At 50.7% G+C, this 21352-nt stretch overlaps 1 pseudogene; it reads left to right on the forward strand.

Annotated features, from left to right (window-relative positions):
* The first annotated feature begins 479 nt into the window (after positions 1–479).
* LOC149744449 (eukaryotic translation initiation factor 2 subunit 3, X-linked pseudogene) overlaps positions 480–21352 on the forward strand; it is a 70035-nt pseudogene continuing 49162 nt past the window's right edge.

Below are 21352 nucleotides of genomic sequence, written 5' to 3' on the forward strand. Positions count from 1 at the left end.
ATGAGCCAATGCCGTTGGAAAAATGGCACCGATAGACTCGTTTGATACAGGGTTACTGCAAACCTCCAGTTTGTAAAAAACACAGTACCTGCGAAACACAATAAAGTGCAATAAAATGAGGTCTGCCTGTGTTCATTGCTCCCACTGGATGGGGAATCACTCTTCCTTTGCTTGACATAGACCACCCCCCAGTCATGGCCCAGGGGCTTCCAGGAATGGAGCCTTTATGATGTCTTGGCCATGACATTGTATGTTCCCATTCTTTCCTGATCACTTGGTATAAGAAGCATGGAGACTACTGGGCTTTTCTGGGTCCACCGTGCTTTACATGTGCAACCCAATAAGATGGGGTCCCCGGGAACACAGTGTGTACCCTGCACGCCCGGGACCCGTGCAGACCTGCGCTGTTGTGTGTTCACAAGGGTTCATTTGAGAGCATCAGCTCCCAGGTCTCGGGGAAGGTATGGGGTCTTGAGGGGATGGCAGGGTTGCCCAAAGGAACTGGGGATGGGGAGAATGAGATGGAGAGGGACAACAAGGAGAACGGGAACGGGGGGGCAGGAAAGAGAGGAAGGGTACCAGTCGTGAGGCAGGCTGAGTGTGAGTCTCGGGAGAAGAAGGGCTCATGGTGATTTTTTTGCTGGGAGCCAACTCCAGCTGCAGGTGTCAAAGGGTTGTCAGTAACAAATGTACTTCCCACTGAGGCTCAGAGCTTTGGAGCTCAACTGATGTGGAGGCAAGGAAAGAGACAACGAGTGGGCGTCAGGGAAAAGCCGGGGAGAATTTAATTACAGGGCCAACTGGCCGCTGTGATGCGGCCAGCATCCCGCGGAGAAGTCCCATCCTCCCGTCCACGTATGCCTCCCCAGGAATGGGCGGCCCGCTGGCTACCCGCGGCGGGACTGGGTCTACAGGAGTCTGTGAAACGTTAGTCTGTCACAGGGTCGTACTTTCCCCTGTTTGTTCCTTTCCCACTCTTTCTCCGAAACAGGGCCTGTGTCTCCACGCCTCCGTTACACGTATTGGTTCTGACAGCTCAAATTAATATGTCAGATGCTGTGATCCTCGCTGGCGACAGGCCTTTTGACCTTATCAGCGCAACCTGCCTCCCTGATTGAAAATCTCTGCGCCTCAAATTGATTCCGAGTATTATAAACATCCTGCAGCCACGATCCAAGGAAGCCACCGGTGAAAAACCTGGGAGAGCTTAATTTGCCCTCCCCTGCTCTAGCTGCTCCAAGCAGTGGGGCAGGTCTAGCAAAGGGGTTAAAAGGAAGGCCTTAGACTGGGCAACCCTGTAGGCTGAGAGCCTCAGAGACCTTCCACCAGCTAAGCTACACCCCTGCTTGCCCTGCCTGCATCCTAAAATGCAGTTGGAATAATCCAATGAGATGGAACCTGATTAGGCATCAGAAGTCCTGGGCTGTCTAGCTGTGTGACCTTGGAAAAGTTCCTTAACCTCTCTGAGCTTTGGTTTTCTCTATAAAATGAAGATAGGGGCTTCCCTGGTGGCTCAGTGGTTAAGAATCTGCCTGCCAATGCAGGGGACACAGTTTCGAGCCCTGGCCCAGGAAGATCCCACATGCCACGGAGCAACTAAGCCCGTGCGCCACAACTACTGAGCCTGAGCTCTAGAGCCCGTGAACCACAACTACTGAAGTCTGTGCGCCTAGAGCCCATGCTCCGCAACAAGAGAAGCCACGACAATGAGAAGCCCGCGCGCAGCAACAAAGACCCAACACAGCCAAAAATAAATAAATATTTTTTTTAAATGAAGATAGTAATAACCACTCTGCTGAACTCAGTAGGACTGTCATAAGGATGGCATGAGGTGATGCATTCTGAAGCATTGATGGAATGCAGGGAATTGTGACTGTTTTTATAATGCACTGGGGAGATGGAGGAAACAACATTGGCAAAATGTTGATAACTGCAGGTGCTGGGAGATGAGTACATGGGGACTCACCATGCTCTTCTCTCTAATCTTGTGTATATTTGAAATTTTCTAAACTAAATTTCTTTAAACAAAATGCATTGAGCCATAAAGTAAATAAGTTTTAGAAGTATGTGTGTGTGAGCGTGCACACGAAGTATGTGTGTATGTATGCACGCATGCCCGCACGCGCCCACATGCAGAGAGGAGAAATAGTTTCCCAGTGAACCCTTCCCATCTCACACGTTTAGGGATCCCCAGAACTGTGCATTGAAACAGAGTCTTAACCAAAAAATGGGGATGCGGATGAATTTGGATCAACATGAAAAGATGTCTGTGATACACTATTGGTTTTTTAAATGGATTATCAAGCATCCAGGGAAGGGCCCGTTTCCTGAAAAGGGATCATCAGTGGACAGGGCAGAGCTCTCTGCACAGGGGTTCCCCGGCTGTGAAGAATCTTCCACCCAGAGCCCATCCCACTTTCTCCACGTGTGCCCAGCTCACACTTAGCATTCGGGATGATAGTTCATCATTTACCTGCCGGCTCCTGCAGCCCTCGGAGGGATGGGCTGCAGTGTGTGGTGGGGACCTCAGTCCCAGGCACCCAGCACAGCACGTAGCACGTCGTCGATTGCACTGCTCACCGCTACTCTGCTGAGGCCTCCCTCCCGCTTCCAGCACCTTCTGTCCTGTAGCGGCTTTCCCTGCAATGCAGCCCCTCAGGCCCAGCCACCCACAGGAGACCAGCATCTCTACTAAGCTTTCTCAGAGGCTTGGGAGGGTTTCAGGACCCGTTTTTGCCAAGTACGCACACGTGACTCTGACAGACAGCCCAGCCTGCCCACCATCAGCCAACGGGTCCTTTACTTGTCAGCCCCTCCGGACAGGTTCCGAGTGCAGCAGAACCGGACGAATAGCCCCCTGACGATGGCTGCTGTATTTTCCTCCCCACGTTGACGATGCCACGGAAGGAACACAGAACTTCCTCCAAACTTCTCCAGGGCTTCAGGACAGCTCTCGGGGTCCTCCGAGCACCCACAGAGAGGTCGCTCTCTCCATCCCATGGCTGCCCCCACCAAGCCGTGCTTGGGAGGGAGAGCGGGTGGGCGGGAGAGGAGGGGAAAGGGAAGCCTGTGCCTCCGGGTGAACCAAGAGACACCAGCCACGGGCAGACCCCCAGGAGAACCAGAGTCCATCTTAAGCACAGGGGAAGTTCTCACCAACCTCAGTTCCTCCTGGCGGAGGCCGACAATCAAGAATGTCATGGGGGGAGGGAGCAGGAAAAAAAAGAATGTCATGGCTCAGCATCCTAGCGGATACTCCCTCCCACTGGTCACCTCCCCAGGGCTCTGGACAAATAATGAACACAGGCTCCTCCCCCTTCCTTCCCCACCCCTCCACTTCCCAAGTTGTCACAGGCTGAAATGCTTTCCAGCTGGTCCCCTTGACTGTAAGTGAAGCTACTCACCCGCTGCAAGCTGTCTCCAAATAGACAATGACTCATAGATACAGCATTTGTCTTCAAAGTCCATCTATCTAGAGCTGGCTCTGCAGCCCTTCCCATCGTGTCTGGTCCCAGGTATGTTGAGTCTACAGAAACCTGTGACCTTGGGCTCAGATCCTGGATCTCTCGCTTACCAGCTATGTGACCTGGTTAAGTTAGTTCATCTTTCTTTCTGTGCCTCGTTGCCCTCACCTGTAAAATGGGGACAATAATTATACTTAACCGCATAGGGATGTTCAGGGGATTAGCTGAGTTTGTCTCTGTAAAGTGACACATAGTACATGCTCTGTGTTAGCTGCCACCATCATCACCACCGTCACCATCATGATCACCACCATCCTTGTCACCATCCCTATTACTGTTTATTAGGAACCCTTGTTTCTGGCTTCCTAGAAATTCATCTTTTTCCTCTCTCCTTCCCCACCCCTTTACTTACCAAGAAGTCTGTTTTCAAAGTCCAAATCATTTCTCAAAACTAAAATATGATTTTTCTCTCTCAAGCTCTCCTCCTTCCTACAGGCCAGACTCATTTGTTCACGGTGTTTTATGATCCTCAAAACATTGGAATTTCTCCTGCAGAAGCAGCAAAGTAGGCTTTGTTCATCCATAACTTTGTTAATAGCTGCTGTCAGTTTACAAAGCTCCTTTACTTACACTCTGCCATTACTCCTTTACGGAGGCCTGGAGATGGTAAGCTGGTCACCCTGGGTCCTTTCCCTTCCCAATTACAGCTTGTAAATGGCAGAGCTGCAGCTGGACTCCTGGCCTATCTGACCCCAAGTTCAGTGTTTCCCAAACCTTGCCTGCCTCCAGGGAGACCCAGGTGTCTACACACCTGAGAATAAACATTGGCCATTGGGGAGAAGTCACTTCTCGGCCAACCCTTTTTCTCACACATCCAGGGGTCTCTGGAGCTGCCCATGAGAACAAAGTCTTAACTTAAACAGCATGATGGAGACGCATTTGGGTCAACATGGAAAGATGTTTGTGGTATGTTGTCGATCTTAAAAATAGGTTACAAAACATTATGTACAACAGGGTTTCATTTTGCAAAAATACACACACCTACCCACAAAGAAAAGAAACTGAGAGTACCTATACATTTGGTGTTGACCATGGTAGAAATAATACAGTTTTTAATTCTTTTGTTTTGTCTGTATTTTCTAATTTTTCCATGAAACGCACAATTGTGTTTGTAATTTAGAAAAATTAAGACTCGGCGGGGAAATTGACACAGATGCACAAATGCTTTACTGTGTGCCCAAGGGATGCCGGAGCTTTGGAGCTTTCTCCTTAATGAGGAGAATCAGACTCATAGGAGAAATCTGGCCTCTACTCAGGGTCTCTGCACGAGACCCAGATGCCACACATGACGGCTGCCCCATGTTTCCAGGAGAGCCTTTGTTCCTCCTGAAGACAGAGTGAGGCCAGGGATGGGTACCAACACCCCGAGTGGGGAGAGAAACAGCCATCACCTTCGTCACCACCCCTAACAAGGGCAAAGCACTTACACGATTTCTCATTAAACCTACACCCCAGCCTGGGAGGTAAGTCGGGCAAGCGTTATTATCTCTATGCCACGGATGAGGAAACTGAAACGCACAGAAGGGAAGGAATTTTGAGAAGCAGGTTTTAATAAATAGCTACAGAAATGAAGTCTTTGCTGTGAAATCTCTATGCACACATCTTGGGTCACCCCATGTGTCACGGGGGTTGGCTCACCAGATCTAAGCAGGCAGCTCTCCAGTTTTTAACCCTGGTGTGCCCTTTCCTCTATAGCCTTTACAAACCCGGCGGTGGGGTGGTGGGGGGACAATTTCTCTATCCCACAAAAGAAGTCCAAAATCTTTCAAGGCCCATCTGAGAAGTGTGTCGAGAAGCTCCACTCCCACCCCGCTTGGGTCCCTGTTGGGTCTGGATGGTAGGGACCCCCCAAGGACAAGAGGCCAGAGGATGGCATCTCTACTTAGACCTTCTCCTTACTAGAAGGTTAAGGCTCAAGCGAAGCCCCCTGGAGCCCCCGCTGTCTCACCTCCATCTCTCTCCCACTCTCCCTGCCCATGAACTCCTACTCAACAGTCTGGCCTCCACAAGGTGTGCAGTGCTCTCTCACTCCCCGACCTCTACTCATGCTTGATCCCCCCATGCCACCATGGTGCCATGGCAAAATGTGAGGCTAAGGACCAGGAGGCCAGAGAGGGCTAAGTGCCAGCTTGGGATCAGTTGTAAGGTTTGGGGCAAGTCACTTAGCTCCTCTGATTTCTCTTCTCATCTATGAAAATGGAGATGGTCATCCTTACCTCACCCTCCCGTGTTTTGGGGAAAATGGAGTAAGAGCTGCAAGACTCTTGTGAAGTTTTTCTGTAGATGTTTGACAGCACGACCTATCTTTCTCACCATCCTCCCCAGCCCTGTTCCTTTATGAAGTCTCTCCAATGACCATGGCCCATCTGCTTCCCTAATTATCACTGTTGTTTAGGGAATTTTTCTTATATATTGAGATTGGAAAGATATAAGTAAATGTCTCAAATGGAAAAAAATAGAGTAAAAATATTTAATTATATATGTTCCGACAACTAGTGATAACAACGGTACCTACCTTATAAATCATTCCTGTAACGATTAAATGAATCAATATGTTATGTATATGAATATGAATGTATAAATATAAATATGAATGTGCATATGAATTAAAAGTATTAATATAAGCACTTAAAATAACGCTGGGCACATGGTAAGCCTAAGGAGTATTGGCTATGTTCACCATCACCGTCATCAACATATACTGACACCCCAGAAACTGGTGTCAGAGGTTGCCTCGGGGAAGAGGGAAAAGACTGCTTAGGGGACAGGGAAGACAGCTACTTTCCTTTTCTATGCACAGTTCTTTTTAACTTTTAAACCACTTGGATGTATATTACCTATTAAAATGAACTGGTTCTAGAGAATTCCCTGACGGTCCAGTGGTAAGACACCGTGCTTCCACTGCAGGGGGCACAGGTTCGATCCCTGGTCAGGGAACTAAGGTCCTGCAAGCCACACGGAGCGGCCAAAATAAATAAATAAAATAAAACAAAAATGCGCTGGTTCTAAATTTTTTTTAAAAAAATTGAAAGCACTGGTATAGCCAGCATGCACAGAGCCCTGAGTCGGTGACAGTCATTTGGTTCCTGGTCATCTGCAGCCTGGCTCTGTCACTGGATCCCCATTCTCCATCACAACCATGCTGGCGACGTTTCCTACTGAGCTACTGATCGGGGATGGTGCTAAGTCACCAAATCATGTAACCTTCATGTCAACCTTGGGAGCTGGGGAATGTCACTGTCTCCATTTTAGAGCTGAGGAAATTGAGGAACCCAAAAAACAGGAAACTAACCCACGATCCTACAGACAGTAAGAGGCAGAGCAAGGATCCCACTAGGTGCGTGTGCCTCAAGCTACACTCTGGACCATCTGTCGTTACGTCCCAACTCCACCTGCCTGCACTCGCTCCCAGCCAGCCAGTTTGTGCGTGGCCTGGCCCCTCAAGATAGGTCAGGGTTCTAGAGAAAAGAGCCTGTGTCATCCTTATTTATATTTTCAGTGCCTTTCCCTCCTTCCTCCCGCAAAATAATAATTAGAGCTTTCCTAGCCCTGGGCAAGAATGCATACTTGTTAAATATTTGTTGAATTGAATTAATTAAACTTGGCAAAAACATAGCCCCTTCCAGGCCCCCCCATCTTCATCATCACTGTCATCAGCCCAGGTAAATATTTCATGAGGTGTCTATGCTGTGCTAAGATCTGGAAGCGATCCGTAGATCTATAAATTCTGGAAAGACCTTCTGGATGATACTTCAGGGAAGGGAGGAGGGCTAGGAATTTCCTGAGCACCTCTGGAAATGTTCTCGGAGCTGCCTTTTCTCCCTTCCTATCCCCCGCACACCCATGTACATACACATGACGGATCCTCAGCTCAGATAAAGTGTTTCAGCCATCAGTCTATCACAGGGGGGCCAGGGCTTTATTGAGCAACTACAGCACTGCTGTTGCACTGCAATTATCATCTCCAGGAGGAAAGGAGCTTAACCGGCCTATCTCCCTCATCTCCAGGCTCTGGCTGGGATACCTGTCAGACACCTGTCAGCTCCAGAGCCTACAGGGCCAGCGGGTTGCCTTTCAGGTCTGACATCGCCGAGGCCTTGCTACATGGGGCTGGCCCTGGGGTCAGGCAAGGTACTTCCACTCAGCTGCAGGGGAGATGGGTGGCTCTCAGAAGACCCCCCGCCAAAAGAGCATTCTCCTTCACCACCTGGATCCTTGGAAGGAGGGGCCCTCCCTGAAGCCCCAGGGGAGTCAGAGCCAGTCTGTCCCCGACAGGACCACACACAGACGGCAAGGCCACAGGTCTCATCGTGCACTTGGGGTTGGGGGGAGGCTAGTAGCCCCACCCTGGCCCTTCTTTATCCTCCACTCTTCTCTGTGCTCAGGACCCACCAGGCAGCTGGTCAACCTCAGCAAACCCTCAGATGATCACCGAACAAGGAACTGAGGGCAGCGTGCAATGCTACTCGCCATCCCAGCTCAAGCTGCACTTGCACAGACTCAGGGTTGCAATCTCCTTCTCCCTGCAGAGATAGCATCTGTTCTCCTGGCTTCAGGCACCATCTCCTCTAGGCTGAGGCCCTGCATGGCCATCTCTGCCTATGCCCCAGGCTCCAGGCCCCTTCTCTAAAGCCAGCAAGGACATTTGCACGTGGCTGCCTTGCTTCCCTGTAAGCTACATGCCTAAAATGAGAGGGATTCTGGTGTTCTTCTGCGCCTCTCTCTCTCTCTCTCTCATCATTTCTAAATCCTCTCCATCCCTTTGCATTTCCAACCACCAAAAGTCACAGCAATCACTTTATCAATGTTAGACTTCATCAGATTCTACCAAAGTTTCAAGGAGACCTACAGAAAGGGCATCGCTGCTCCCTTCAAGGGCAAAGGCAGGAAGGGCAGCACGTTTGCCCTGGGTAGTCCCCCCTCCCCCTGCCTGTGGCCCTGACTCTAGACTTGAGCTCTGCGTGTTGATGGTATGTCTTTTCCTCACCACTCTGCACACAGGACAGTGCCTGGCACACAGTAAGGGCTTAGAAACTCTCCCCACACCAGGCACTTGGAACTTAAACAGTTCTTAGCACGTCTGCTTCTAGTGTTTTCCAGCTATGGGAAAGACAGCAGAAACAAAATGAAGGGGCAGCGTGTTTAGGGAGCACCTCCACTCTGTCTTGCTTCTTTCCATTTTTAAACCTGTCTGACTCCACCCATCTACCCAACCTCACTCCCTGACAGGTCCTGACAAACATGTTCTGAACTCGGGACACATAGATCCAGGCCAGGGCAGTGTAATGGAGGAAGCAGTGCCCAGCCCTGGCTGCCCTGCAGAGTAAGCAACTAAGATGATTTCAGGGGGTGAGAATCACAAGCCTCTGCCTCAAAAAGCATTGCCTCTCTTCTCACCAGTACTAGAAACTCTGTTGACAGGGAACAAAGCCCAGCTCTGTCTGTTTAATGGGGAATGAGGCTTCAAAAGCAAACACGTCGGACTGAGCTAAATATTGAGTTAAATTCATACTAGGGTGTAAATGACTGCCAGATGATCTTTCCCTGAGAGAGAATTGATGAGGATACCTGAAGAGAGGGGTGAAATCTCCTGTTAGTGGAAAAGAAGGAGCAGCCAGAATCATGGCCGTTAAGAGGCTTCTCCCAGTGAGAAAGTACTGGCCTGGGGCTCAGCGACACGAATTCTAGTCCCACCACTGCTGACTTCAGGAATGTCGTTCTACCTCTTTGAGCCTCACCTTACAAATCTATAAAATGGGATAATTAAACTAGCCGTTCCCTAAGGTCCTTTCAAGATCTGACAAACTGTGATTCAATCATTTCAGTTTGGTCCGCAGCCTATTTGTTTCTGTATTCTTAACCCAGCACTGTACACAGAGCCACTGTTTGTCATGAACGTGCCTGAAAATCCCCATTGTTCAGACCATGAGTTAAACAATGCCTCCCACGTCGATTTAGAAACCAAGGTCATCACAGCCTTGAAGAGCCATAAAGAGAAACAGAAGACCGATCCTGATAGGCTTACAATCCTTTGGAATAACAGAAGCTGAGGCTCAATTAGACATGAAACAAAACTCTGTGACAGCGCATATGAGATTACAATAATCCAACAGATTTGCAGGGTGATTTGCTATTAACCATCCTCTTTCATCCGTTTTCTGATTTGATCCTCTCTGAAGCCATGTGAAGTAGGCAGGGCAAGAACTGTCACCCCATTTTACAGATTTAGAAACTGAGTCTCCGGCTGAGGAATTGCAGCAAGTGAGGGGCAGCCAGGACTCAAGCTCAGATCAAGTGATTCCTCTCCTACAATCCCCCCACCACCCCACTGCTACCTCCAGATCCAAAAGCAAGCTAGGAAAAGGCAGAGGGAGATAAACTCAGGAGAGGAATCCAAGTAATGTGCAAAAGCAACAGATGCTAAAGAACCCCCATTAGCTGGAGCCAGAAACCACCCCAACACCTCCTGCTCTTCTCTGCTGCCTGCCTGCAGCCGCCAGGGCTGGGACACCTCCCTGTGTCCACAGACCCCGTCTGTTGGCTGCAGCCAGTAACAGGGTGATGGGCTCCCGTAATCTGCTCTCCCATGAGCTCTGCCTAGCCAAGGCCGGGCTCACTCTGGGAAAATTGCAAAGCAGCAGACTCCTGCTTGTGGCTAATCAAGCAAGTAGGACAGAGGTAAGAACAAACTCAACCAGGAGAGGAGGTGAGGGAGAGAGAGAGAGAGAGAAAGAAAAATAAAGAGAGAGAAAGCAAGCAATTGGCAATTGCCCTCTTTAGGATTACAATCTGCCAGCATTTCACTAAACTTTATGACACATGATGACAAGTTCATAGGCCAATACCTCACTGTGTGCGTTCAACAGATGCCCCGGCCTCCTTGTTCAGGGAGGTAACCCCTACGGCCAAAAAAAATCCAGCCAGGTGCGGGGGAAGAGGCCAAGAAGCTGGGGAAACTGGTTATTTCTGTTGTCAAAATGGCCCCGGCAATAAATCACCATTAATAATACGGCCATCTATCAAAGAAGAGCTCTGGCTGCCAAGGCCTTTGAAGTGGCAGCACCTATACTTTCCCACCTCTAAAAGGTACCTTTGTGCGTCTGTCATGCTGGGAGCCGACGAGAGTGAGATGCCGAGGAGTTCAGACCTTCCCCACACGCCTCACAGCAGCCAACCCACCACGCTCCCCACCTGGCGTGCCCCGCAGGCCGGCCTGTGTCTCCACTCACTCGGCCCCAGGCTGCCAGGTCTCCAGCCGCCAGCAGACCTGCGAGACAGGGGTGTGGAGCGCAGGGAAGTGCTTCCAGCCTCCTGGGTGACTGAGGAGTGACACCTGCCACCATCCCCTCAGCACTAACCCCCAGGAAGGCAAGCCTGGGTGGGTCTGAGGGCGAGACAGTGTCTCCAAGGGACGGACTCTGTCGTCAGAGCCACTGGGGAACGTCCCCAGGGCGCCTGCCCAGACATAACTGGATGAGGCTCTGAATGGGGGGAGTGGTCATGGACTCTGCATCTTCAACGCAAGCCCCTCAAGGAGATTTTCAAGCACACAAAAGTCTGTAGTGGCTGCACCAATTTACATTCCCGCCAACAGCATACTTGGGTTCCCTTTTCTCCACATCTTTACCAACATTTGTTATTTATGGTCTTTTTGATGATAGCAGCCTCTATGGAAAACAGTAGGGAGGTTCCTCAAAAAGCTAAAAATAGAACTACCGTATGACCCAGCAATTCCACCCCTGGGTATATATCCAAAGAAAATGAAAACACTAATTCGAAAAGACACATGCATCCCAATGTTCATAGCAGCACTATTTACAATAGCCAAGACGTGGAAGCAACCCAAGTGCCCATCCCAGATGAATGAATAAAAAAGATGCGGTATATATACACAGTGGAATACTACTCAGCCATAAAAAAGAATGAAATTTGCAACCATGTGGACGGACCTGGAGGATATTATGCTTAGCGAATTAAGTCAGCTAGAGAAAGGCAAATATGTATATAATATCCCTTATGTGTGGAACCTGCAAAATAAAATAAACATATGAATATAACAAAACAGAAACAGACTCACAGATCTAGAGAATAAACCAGTGAGGAGAGGGGTGGTGGGAGGGGCAATGTAGGGTCAGGGGAGTAAGAGGCACAAACTACTACGTATAAAATAAATAAGCTAAAAGACTATCTTGCAAGGGACAGGGATACAGTCAATATAGTAACTTTTCAAAGAGTTTAATCTATAAAAATATTGAATCACTATGTTGTACACCAGAAACTAATATAATATTGGAAATCAACTATGCTTCAATTTTAAAAAACCACACACACAAAAGTCTGAGAAGCAGCGCCGGCCCTTGGTCCCGTCCAGGAATCTGGGTGCCAGTGGGGGGCCGCCGTTGCTGCTCCTCAGGCCTCAGGAGCAGGGCTGTGTGCAAGCCAAGTTAGTCACCTCTGGCCACCGCAACCTGGAACCACAGACGGAGCGGCCTCAACAACTGAAGTGTATTTTCTCACAGTTCCGGGGGCTAGAAGTCCAGGGTCCCAGGGTCAGCAGGGTTGTTTCTGAGGTCTCTTTCCTTGGCTTGTAGATGGCCGTCTTCTTCCTGTGTCTTTCCATGGTCTTCCCTGTGTGCCTGTCTTTGTCCAAATGTCCTCCTCTTATTAGGGCCCACCCTAATGTCCTTATGTTAACTTAATGGCCTCTTAAGATCCCCATCTCTAAATACAGTTGCATTCTGAGGCACTGGAGGTAGGACTTCAACATATGAATTTGGGGGACACAATCCAGACCTTAACAGAGCCCTAAAGCTCAGCCAAGGGGTGAGCTCCCGAGATGGAGCAAAGGCCCTGAAAGCCACCCAAGCCGCAGGCAACATCTGCAACTAGGATAAATCTGAGTTAGTGGAACCCAGCCGTCTCGTGGCCCACTTCACCTCGCGGGGGATTTGTCCCTAGACTTCGACAGACCCTGCCTGCCCGCGTCCTATCCAAGGGGGCGAGGTCCTTCTTGGTTCTGCCTCCCAGAGTGAGATGTTTTCAATGCGACCTGGACCAAGATCCCAAGGCACCTCTAAAAGGGGACAACTGCTGAGCATATACCAGGTCCCCAGCGCCGCTCCGAGGACCGATATGGTTCCATCCGTATGATTAGCTATGAGGAAAGTACATCAGGAAACTGCAAGACAATTTGCCCAAGGTCAGCAGTTATCGAGAGCCCAGCCTGGCCTGGAACCCAAGTCTCTGTGACACCTGATCCCCTGTCTCCGTCCCCTTTGCTTCTCGGTCCCCTCTTTACATGCGCAGGTGCTGAACGGTCAACACTGGAGCTGCTGCGACCATCGCCTTTTTTTTTTTTTTTTAACATCTTTATTGGGGTATAATTGCTTTACAATGGTGTGTTTCTGCTGTTTAACTCTGAGAGCCTGCCGAGCAGCTAGGAGTTAAGGACTCGCCTTTAACATTTTATAGGGGACTTAAAGTTACTTTTATCTGTGCGGCATTTTCCCGAAATCGTGGCCATATACGTTTACATGTTTTATACAAGCACATCTATGGTTTATCGACAGCAACATTTGTGTGCATTTGTCTTGTAAACTGGCTCAGGCTTGAGTCCCTGGAAGCCAGGCCAGACCCCAGAGTTGCTGGGCTGATGGCTTTCCTTCTGCCACTAGTCCCTTCCCTTCTCTGGCCTCATTTTCCTCAGGGCAGGGGGGGTGATGGGGGTGGGTGGTAAATGAAAGGCTCAAGCTAAGTTGTTTCTACAACCTTTTCTTTCCCTGGCACTTGGGATTCTTAGGGAAACCCTGAAGAGGAAAGAAAATGGTGAGTTTTGCCTGAACAGTCCTGTGCCATTTCCAGGAGAGCTAAAATCTCAGCCCCAAAGCCACCAGTGTCCTGAGGCAAACAGAGGACCGTCGAGGCCTCCTACACATCCAGACAGAAAGTTCCACACCCACCATCACTGTCCAGGGAGGGGGCACCAGCTGCTCTCCACCCGACGGTTTCTGAGATCCTCCAGTTTCATTTCATTTTCTCCTCCAGCCTCAAGTTCCTCGTGGGTGTCAGTCACACGGCCCCTGAGGTGCCTGCAAAACCCACAAGCACTGCCTCCATTAATGCTAGAGAAGGGTGAGGAGGGGTTCCCTAGACCTTCCTCGATGTTTCGAATCCTGACAGATGATTCCTGCGGCCTTGATGTTCTGCTCCTGACAGGGAGCTAGGCGCCGGTTTTGTGGTCTGGTTTCCTGAGGAGCCCGAGCTGTGGGCTGAGAGCAAGCTCTTCATCCTCCTGGGCCTTGGCCTCTTCTATAAAATGAGGGGCTTGGGTCTAAGGGTTCTGTCTCCCCCTCCCCGCAGCTGCCCACCTGTGAAGGCACCCACAAAGCATCTCACAACCACACAGGTGAAGGCACACAGCGCCCCTCGTGTGCACTCACACACACACTCACACACACAGGGGGTCCCCTCCCGCCCCCCTCCCGCTCGCCCCCCGCTCACAGGCCCTGCTTTCTCTCTCCCCCAAACAAGCCCGTCTCCAGAAGCAGCTCCCAGGAAAGGACGGCCCAGCGGGGGCTCCGAGAGGACAGCTTCTTGGCAGAGACGGAAGTGGGCGGAGTGGATCGAATTTTTTCCTTTGAGGCCCAAAGGGCTGTCAACCCTCTTCAGCTGCCCCAGGGACCTGACAGCCACCAGAATTTACGACCTGGACAGCTTTGATCCAGGCCTCTGAAAAACGTCAGGAACAGCTCGGCTCTAAGCCCTGGAGAAGGAGGTTTATGGACAGGAATGCAGCCTCCTAGAGAAAGAGAGCCCCTGGGAGGCAGTGCCTGGGGCAGGTGGAGCCTTGAAGTCCCCCCTTGCCATCTGGGGAGAGGGCACAGGGGCCTGGGCCTCAAACCACCAGTGACACTGTTCAGAGGGATGGGGAGTTGCCATCAAAACTAAACCGGGAAGAGGCGACACTCTGGCCCAGACCCCTGAAATTCCCTCACACTTGCTCACCTGTTCTTCCAAACACGTTGCCCAAGTTACTCTAAACAGAGGCCAGAGAGAGTGCCAGATAAGACAGGAGCTGAGAGGGGCACGTCCACCCGGCAGGCCCTGGGTTCTGTTCTTGTTGATGATACTGTCGTTCTTAGCGATGATGGGTGCGGCAAATCGCTGGATTAGGTTTCATCCCTGTCTCCTTGCAGAAAGGACAGCAGGCAGGACAACGTCCAAGCAGCCACAGAACCCCCGCGGCCCTTTCCCTCGCCCTCAATGTGGCCCTTCGGGAGGGCAGAGAATCGTGCACCCTCGGGGAACATCCTCAGCTTTGCCCACTGGCGAAGATATCCCCGAAATAGAGCCACATCCAAGACGAAGGAGAAGCCCAAGAGTGTCGTCCGGACACTGCCTCCGATCGGTTGCCTCAAGTTTCCATCCTCAGCCACTTCCCTAAAACCGCTCCCTTCGGGAAAGCAGGCTCAGCTGTGGAGAGCCACAGAAGGGTCATTAGGAAGCCAGCCAAACAGGTGTGGTCTCTGCCCCCTGGGGTCCACAGAGTGATACAGACGTCAGGAGACAAGTGTCTTAAGAGACACCCCCAGAAACAGGCAGCTATTCACGGGCCCAGCGAGCCTGTCTGCGGCCACACGGGCAAGAATAGACACGTGTGCACTGACCACCGAACTGGGTCTAATGACCCTGGCCTGTCTCGCAGGGTCATCTTGAGAAATAATAGCTGATGGCAGACCATGAGCCGGAGCAGCTGTCCTGCATTTGCACTCAACAGGAGGAAGGGACCTTCAGTTACAGCGGGAGGGATTAAGGTTAAACATTAAGAACAGCTTCCTGGAGAGGAGGGTTGTGAAATGTGTTACCCAGGGCCTGCCATAGACATGCCTCCTTCAAGGAGGCTTGAAAGAAGCAGGAGGTTGGGGACCTCGCCAGGCCATCTCATCCATCCTGCTGAAGGCAAGGACTTAAGACTCCAAACCCACCAGGCAGGGCCCCTCGGACACAGGATGACCCCGATGGCTCCTTCCAATCAGAAATGTGATTTTGAAAATCTCCCCACACCCTACAAATTGAGAAGAGAATCCAGAGCCATCTTGAGACTACCCTTCGGGGCCTACTTTCAAGCCTTCGTTTAGCAGTAGTCAGCATTAACAACAGAGTAGGAAGCAGAGGGTTTCCAAATGCTGTGGAGACCGAGACAGAAATGTATCAACCAGCACCGAGAGAAAGCCCCGCACCCCCAGGGACAGAGAAATCATAAGATCATAACCTTTGATTGCCAGAGGGAACCATCCACCTATTTTACAGATGGGGAAACTAAGGCCCACCTAGACATGGGCAGTTACTTTGAATCAGAGCCGGGACTGGAAGACCCTGGTGCGGAGCCTGGCTTTACCAGCAAGTCACTTAACTCCTCTGGTCCTTGGCAGCCTCGTCTCCAACATAAGAATATTATAAATGTTAAACCAAATACATAGGACAACGTCACCAATTCTAGAACTCAATAGATCTAAACTTTAGAACTTACTATTGTAATTCTCAGTTTGTGAACCTTTCTGTTAAGTCTGGCTGCCTTGATTGGAAGTGATTCTTCTAAATTTTCAGATGAGCAGAAAAATAAAATGTTTGGTCTCTAAGACCAGGGAAGATACGTAATTAGGCTTAGACATCTTCCCATCCCAGTCCATTCATTTTCCAGGTGAGAAGATGGAGGGGTGTCCAAGGGCACTCACAGAACGACAGGAGGGAACGTGGGAGAGGGGATGCAGAGGGGAAGCTTTCTGCTCCTTCAGTGCCCGGGGGGGAGCCAGTCCACTCCCTGGCCCTGGGGATGGTTTTCAAACACATGAACTTGAAATCCCAAGTTGTTCTTTAGAAGTTGCCCCTTCCATAGCCCCCAGTTACCGGATCCTGAGGTTGGTACCCAGAGGGTCCCAGAAAGCCTTGACTAACCTGATGAACCCGACGTGGTCGCTGGCACCAGAGTAGGCGGGGTTTGTCCAATGGCTTGGCTTTCCCAGCCCTGCCCTCCGTAGCCTCCTGCCTCGTCCCGTCTCCAGCCCGCTCCCCAGCACACTCTCCCTCCATCTCTAAAATCAATCCCCACCCGAGAAAAGAGCAATGGAAGGCACACAAAGACACTTGGTGAGCACCTCTTGCTCGCAAGCCTCTATGTGAGTAAATATTACCTGATTTGACTTCCCCCCACCCCGCCCCGTCCCACGATCCTGCAAGGTAGTTATCATTATCCACCTTTGAAGGTAAGGAAACCGAGGGTCAGAGTGGTTGGCCATGCTGACCTCGTCACACAAGGAGTGAAAGTGGCAGGTCAGGGGATTAAACCCCAGTCTCTGCATTCTGAAGCCGGCCCTCCTCTCCTGGGGCAGCCGACCCAGTCCAGCCCTGGGGCTCCACTCGGAGTCCTCTTCCTGAATGCTTCCAGCATCACTTACCAGTTCTGATGCCCCAGTCTTCACCTTGTCCCCGGGCCTGAGTCCCCTTCTTGGTGAAGTCCCCTGGGACTTTCAGAGCCCCACTCCCTGTTCCTCAGGCTCTGGAACAGACATCCTTCTGTCCCTTTCCTACCTGGGCTTCCAAGCATCCAGATTCTCTGTCACTATGAGCTTCCTGCTTTGGGAGAGGGTCTGTCCCCTCTCTCTGTTACATGGGTGACTACCCTGTCTGTCACCACATCCTTCGGGTTATAAGGTGTGCCTGCAGAAAGGGACTCCTCCCAGGACCTGCTGTCGGACTTTGCCCCAGATGCCCCTCAGCCGTGCCTGGACTAAGATGCTGCAACCAAGCCTCCTGGAAACGCCCCAGGAGACAGGACCACAGCAGCAGAGTGGGCAGGAGAACAGACCCTGGAGTCAGACTGACTAGCTGGGAACTCTTGGGCAAGCTTCTTATCTATGCCTCAGTTTCCCCAGCTATAAAATGGAAATATGAGGACCTACCTCATGGTACTCAGTAATTAAATGAGTTAATATGCGTAAGCAATTAGAACAGAGCCTGGCACGTGGTTAGTACAACGTACATGTAATTAAGTGAAAGTAAATGCCTATCCCCTTCAGTTTGAAAATCACATTCCCAGGCTTGGGGAATGTCAGGGTTGGAAGGATACATCTCCTGCCCAGCACAAGAGTGCTTACAACCACAGCACCCCAGGGTGAGCATCAGGCTCTGGAATACCTCTAAGGATGGGGAGCTCACTACCTTACAGCAGCCTATCCCAGTGTTAGACCTTTTTTTTTTTAATTGAAGTATAGTTGATTTACAATCTTTCAGGTATACAGCAAAGTGTTTCGGTTATATATATATATATTATTTTTCAGATTCTTTCCCATTATAGATTATTACAAGTTGCTGAATGTAGTTTCCTGTGCTATACAGTAGGTCCTTGTTGTTTATCTACTTTATATACAGTAGTGTATATCTGTAAATTTTGTTTTGTTTTGTTTTTACCCTGAGTTAAAAGCAGCCTCCCTGGAGCTTCCACCTCCTGGCCTGAGCCCCAAGCCTGTTTCTGCCCACATGACAGCCCCACGTTCCCTCCTCACCCCTGCTCCAGGCACCCTCAGCTGTGCACCGTGATTTACGGGCGGTTTCCACGCCGACAGTGAATGCAAACCAGCCTGGCACATTCTCACCTGCTTCCCGCACCTTCCCTCCCCAAAGCCCCCAGCCTGTCATTCCAGCACACACACTGGTGCTGACAGCTCTGAGGGCAGCTCAGCTGGTCTGGGCATGTCCAGAGCCAGTGGCCGGTGCCCAGGGACACAGCCGAGATTGTGGGCCCCGAGCAAAGCCTCCAAGCCCAGGTCCAAAGACAAGGAAGGGAGAAGATCTTCCAGAATCTGCCTTAACGCAGGCAGAATAAACAGATGGGGGTACCTGGGAGGCACCAAGAAGACTCTTGCTTTTTTTAAGGTCTTGTGCTTTGGGGTTAAGCCTTGCCCTCTTCCTCTTAACCTTTACTCAATGTAAAAATTGATGTGTATTGTTAAAAATTTATTATATAAAGCCTGTGATCCTTTGATGAAAATGAAACTGACATTTGTGGTGGGTAAATGACAGAACAAAGTGCCTAAAAAGAGAGAATATTCTGGAAAATGGAGGAAAGAGCAAACCCCCTCCACCTCTCAGCTTGCCTGGAATGGTCGAAAAGGTGAAGATAATATTTATTTTAGGGCCTACCATGTGCTAGGCATTGCCCTTCACCATTGACCTAAATGAATATATTTAATCCTTCCAACAACACTATGAGGTAGACGCCCCTTCCACTTACAAATAAGGACATCAAGGCTCAGAGAGGTCAAGCAGACTGCCCAAAGTCACACAGCTAATAAGCGGCTGAGTCAAAGCTCAAACTCAGGTCTGGCTCTGTGCTAAGCCCTTTCCACTTTCCACTGTGTGACCAGACCCCACAGCCCCCTCAGTGTCACCCAAGCCCTGAGAGCTTCCACATCAGGTTGAATGAAGTCTCTCTCTCTCTCTCTCTCTCTCTCTGTCACACACACACACACTCATATACATATGTACATATGTACACACACAAATACACACCCGCACACATAGCCTCAGGCTCACAGAGGCTGCCCAGCACCCAGGGACCTGGAGCCATCCTCAGCCCCTCTCAGGGAGGAGCCCAGCATAGGGCCCTGGAGCCAGGACGTTGCAACCAGACCCCCTGGTTCCATTCCCGGCTCAGCCTCCCTGGGGCTTGTGACCTCTTTGAGCTGCTGCTTCCCCATCTGTAAAATGAGGACAACTGCAGTTACCTCTCTGGGTTTGGGGGATGATGAAACGAGTCACTTTGTGAACAGTGAGCGAGTGAGTGTCACACACATATGTGTGCAGCATTGAGCCCTGGTAGTACAGGAGGGGCCATGCTGGGGGCAATCCACATCTCTGAGTCCCCGTCTCAAAACAGGAGGGCTGGTTCCAGATGAAGCCTCACAGCTTTTCCAAACCAAGCATCCCGGGATGAAGCCTTAAGTGCTTCTCTCTGGGGCAGAAACGCCTCCTAGCAGGATCCCCAGAGGCCAGCTGGCTCCAGGTGTCATTGGGGGACATAGGGACTTCTTCCCAGCTCTTTTAGAAAGAAAGCTTGAGCTAAAGGTTCTGAGTGCCCAGTGTCCAGCCTAGCATGAGGTGACGTCCAGGAAGCCACCGCAGAGGCGCGGGAGCCGGGAGGGCCTTAGCCTCCACATGCCTGAAGGGCCCTGGCAGCCCACGCGCTGATGGCCCTGGGGGTGGGCGTGAGGACAGGACACCCCCAGTGAAACTGGTCAGGGGGCCATCTGCTCTGCCTTCTCACCCAGAGACAGGACCCGGGGGGGCCGAGCGAAGACATCTGCCCTGCGGGGAAGTAAGTAAGGTCCTGGGAACTCCTCCCCCACAGAGGACACAGCCCTCCTGGGCACCCCACGCCCAGGGCCGCCTGAGCCGCTGCCCCTTCACACGTGACCGCTCCCCCGCTCAGAACCAGGAAACCACATTTATATTGGGGTCTTCTCTCACTCTACCATTAGGCTGGGAAGAGGCAAAGAGGCCCTGCAAGTGTTGGATTTTCCCTCTTTTTAGACATTTTGGGACCCACTGATTCCTGATTTCCATCTCGCTGTGGAAAGGGACTGACAACTCATATGTCCAACTCGGTGCAGCTCAGCAGAGGTTCCCCCTGGGCACATGCCAGGAACTAGGTCTCTAGGGAGAGACAGAGATGAACGAGACGCAGCCCCTGCCCCCAAAGAGTTTAGAATGTAGTTAAGGAAACAGAGTAAACAAATGACTCCAACACAAAGGAGAGGCGATCACTGCTAGATGAAAGACCAAAACAAAATGCCGCAGAAGCCCAAGAAAGGGACCTGTGGCAGGAAGACTGAGTAGTATGTGTTTGCTTTCTAGAAAGTGATATCATATGACGTCATATGATATCACTGAGATGTGGAATCTAAAATATGACACAAGTGAACGTATCTACGAAACAGAAACAGACTCACAGACATAGAGAACAGACTTGTGGTTGCCTGGGTGGAGGGGGGCATGGCTTGGGAGTTTGGGCTTAGCAAATGCAAACTATTATATACAGGATGGATAAACAACGAGGTCCTACTGTAGAGCACAGGGAACTATCTTCAATATCCTGTGATAAACCATAATGGAAAAGAATATGAAAAAGAATATATATATGTATAACTGAGTCACCTTGCTGTTCAGCGGGAATTAATCCAACAATGTAAGTCAACCATACTTCAGTAACATAAATTTTTTTAAAAAACAAGGTGATCTGGCAAGATTCCTCAAAAGCCTTAAAAAAATGTTCATAATCTTTGATCCAGAAATTTCCACTTCTAAGGATCTATTTTGAGGACATGATCAGAGGTGTGCATGAAGATTTATGGGCAAAGACATATTTATGTTACTTATGAGAGAAAAATGGGGGCACAGAACAAGTGTATAATAATCACATTATAGGTGAGAGGATGCAGAGGGGAATGTGTTCAAGCAGAGAGAAGAGGATGTGCAGAGACATTGTGGCAACTCCAAGGGCTGAGAGAGAGAGAGGGAGAGAGAAGAAGAAGGAGGAGGAGGAGGAGGAGAAGGAGGAGGGGGAGGAGGGGAGGGGAGGGGAGGGGAGGGGGAGGGGGAGGGGGAGGGGAGGGGAGGGAGGAGGGGGAGGGGAGGGGAGGGAGGAGGGGGAGGAGGGGAGGAGGAGGAGAAGGAGGAGGGGGAGGAGGGGAAGGGGAGGGAGAGGGGAGGGGAGGGGAGGGGAGGGGAGGGGAGGGAGGAGGGGGAGAGGGAGGAGAAGGAGAAGAAGGAGG

Source organism: Delphinapterus leucas, chromosome 21 (genome assembly GCF_059928025.1).
Source record: "Delphinapterus leucas isolate spDelLeu-1000000601 "Yukka" chromosome 21, BTC_Dleu_Yukka2, whole genome shotgun sequence".
NCBI classification, from domain to species: domain Eukaryota; kingdom Metazoa; phylum Chordata; class Mammalia; order Artiodactyla; family Monodontidae; genus Delphinapterus; species Delphinapterus leucas.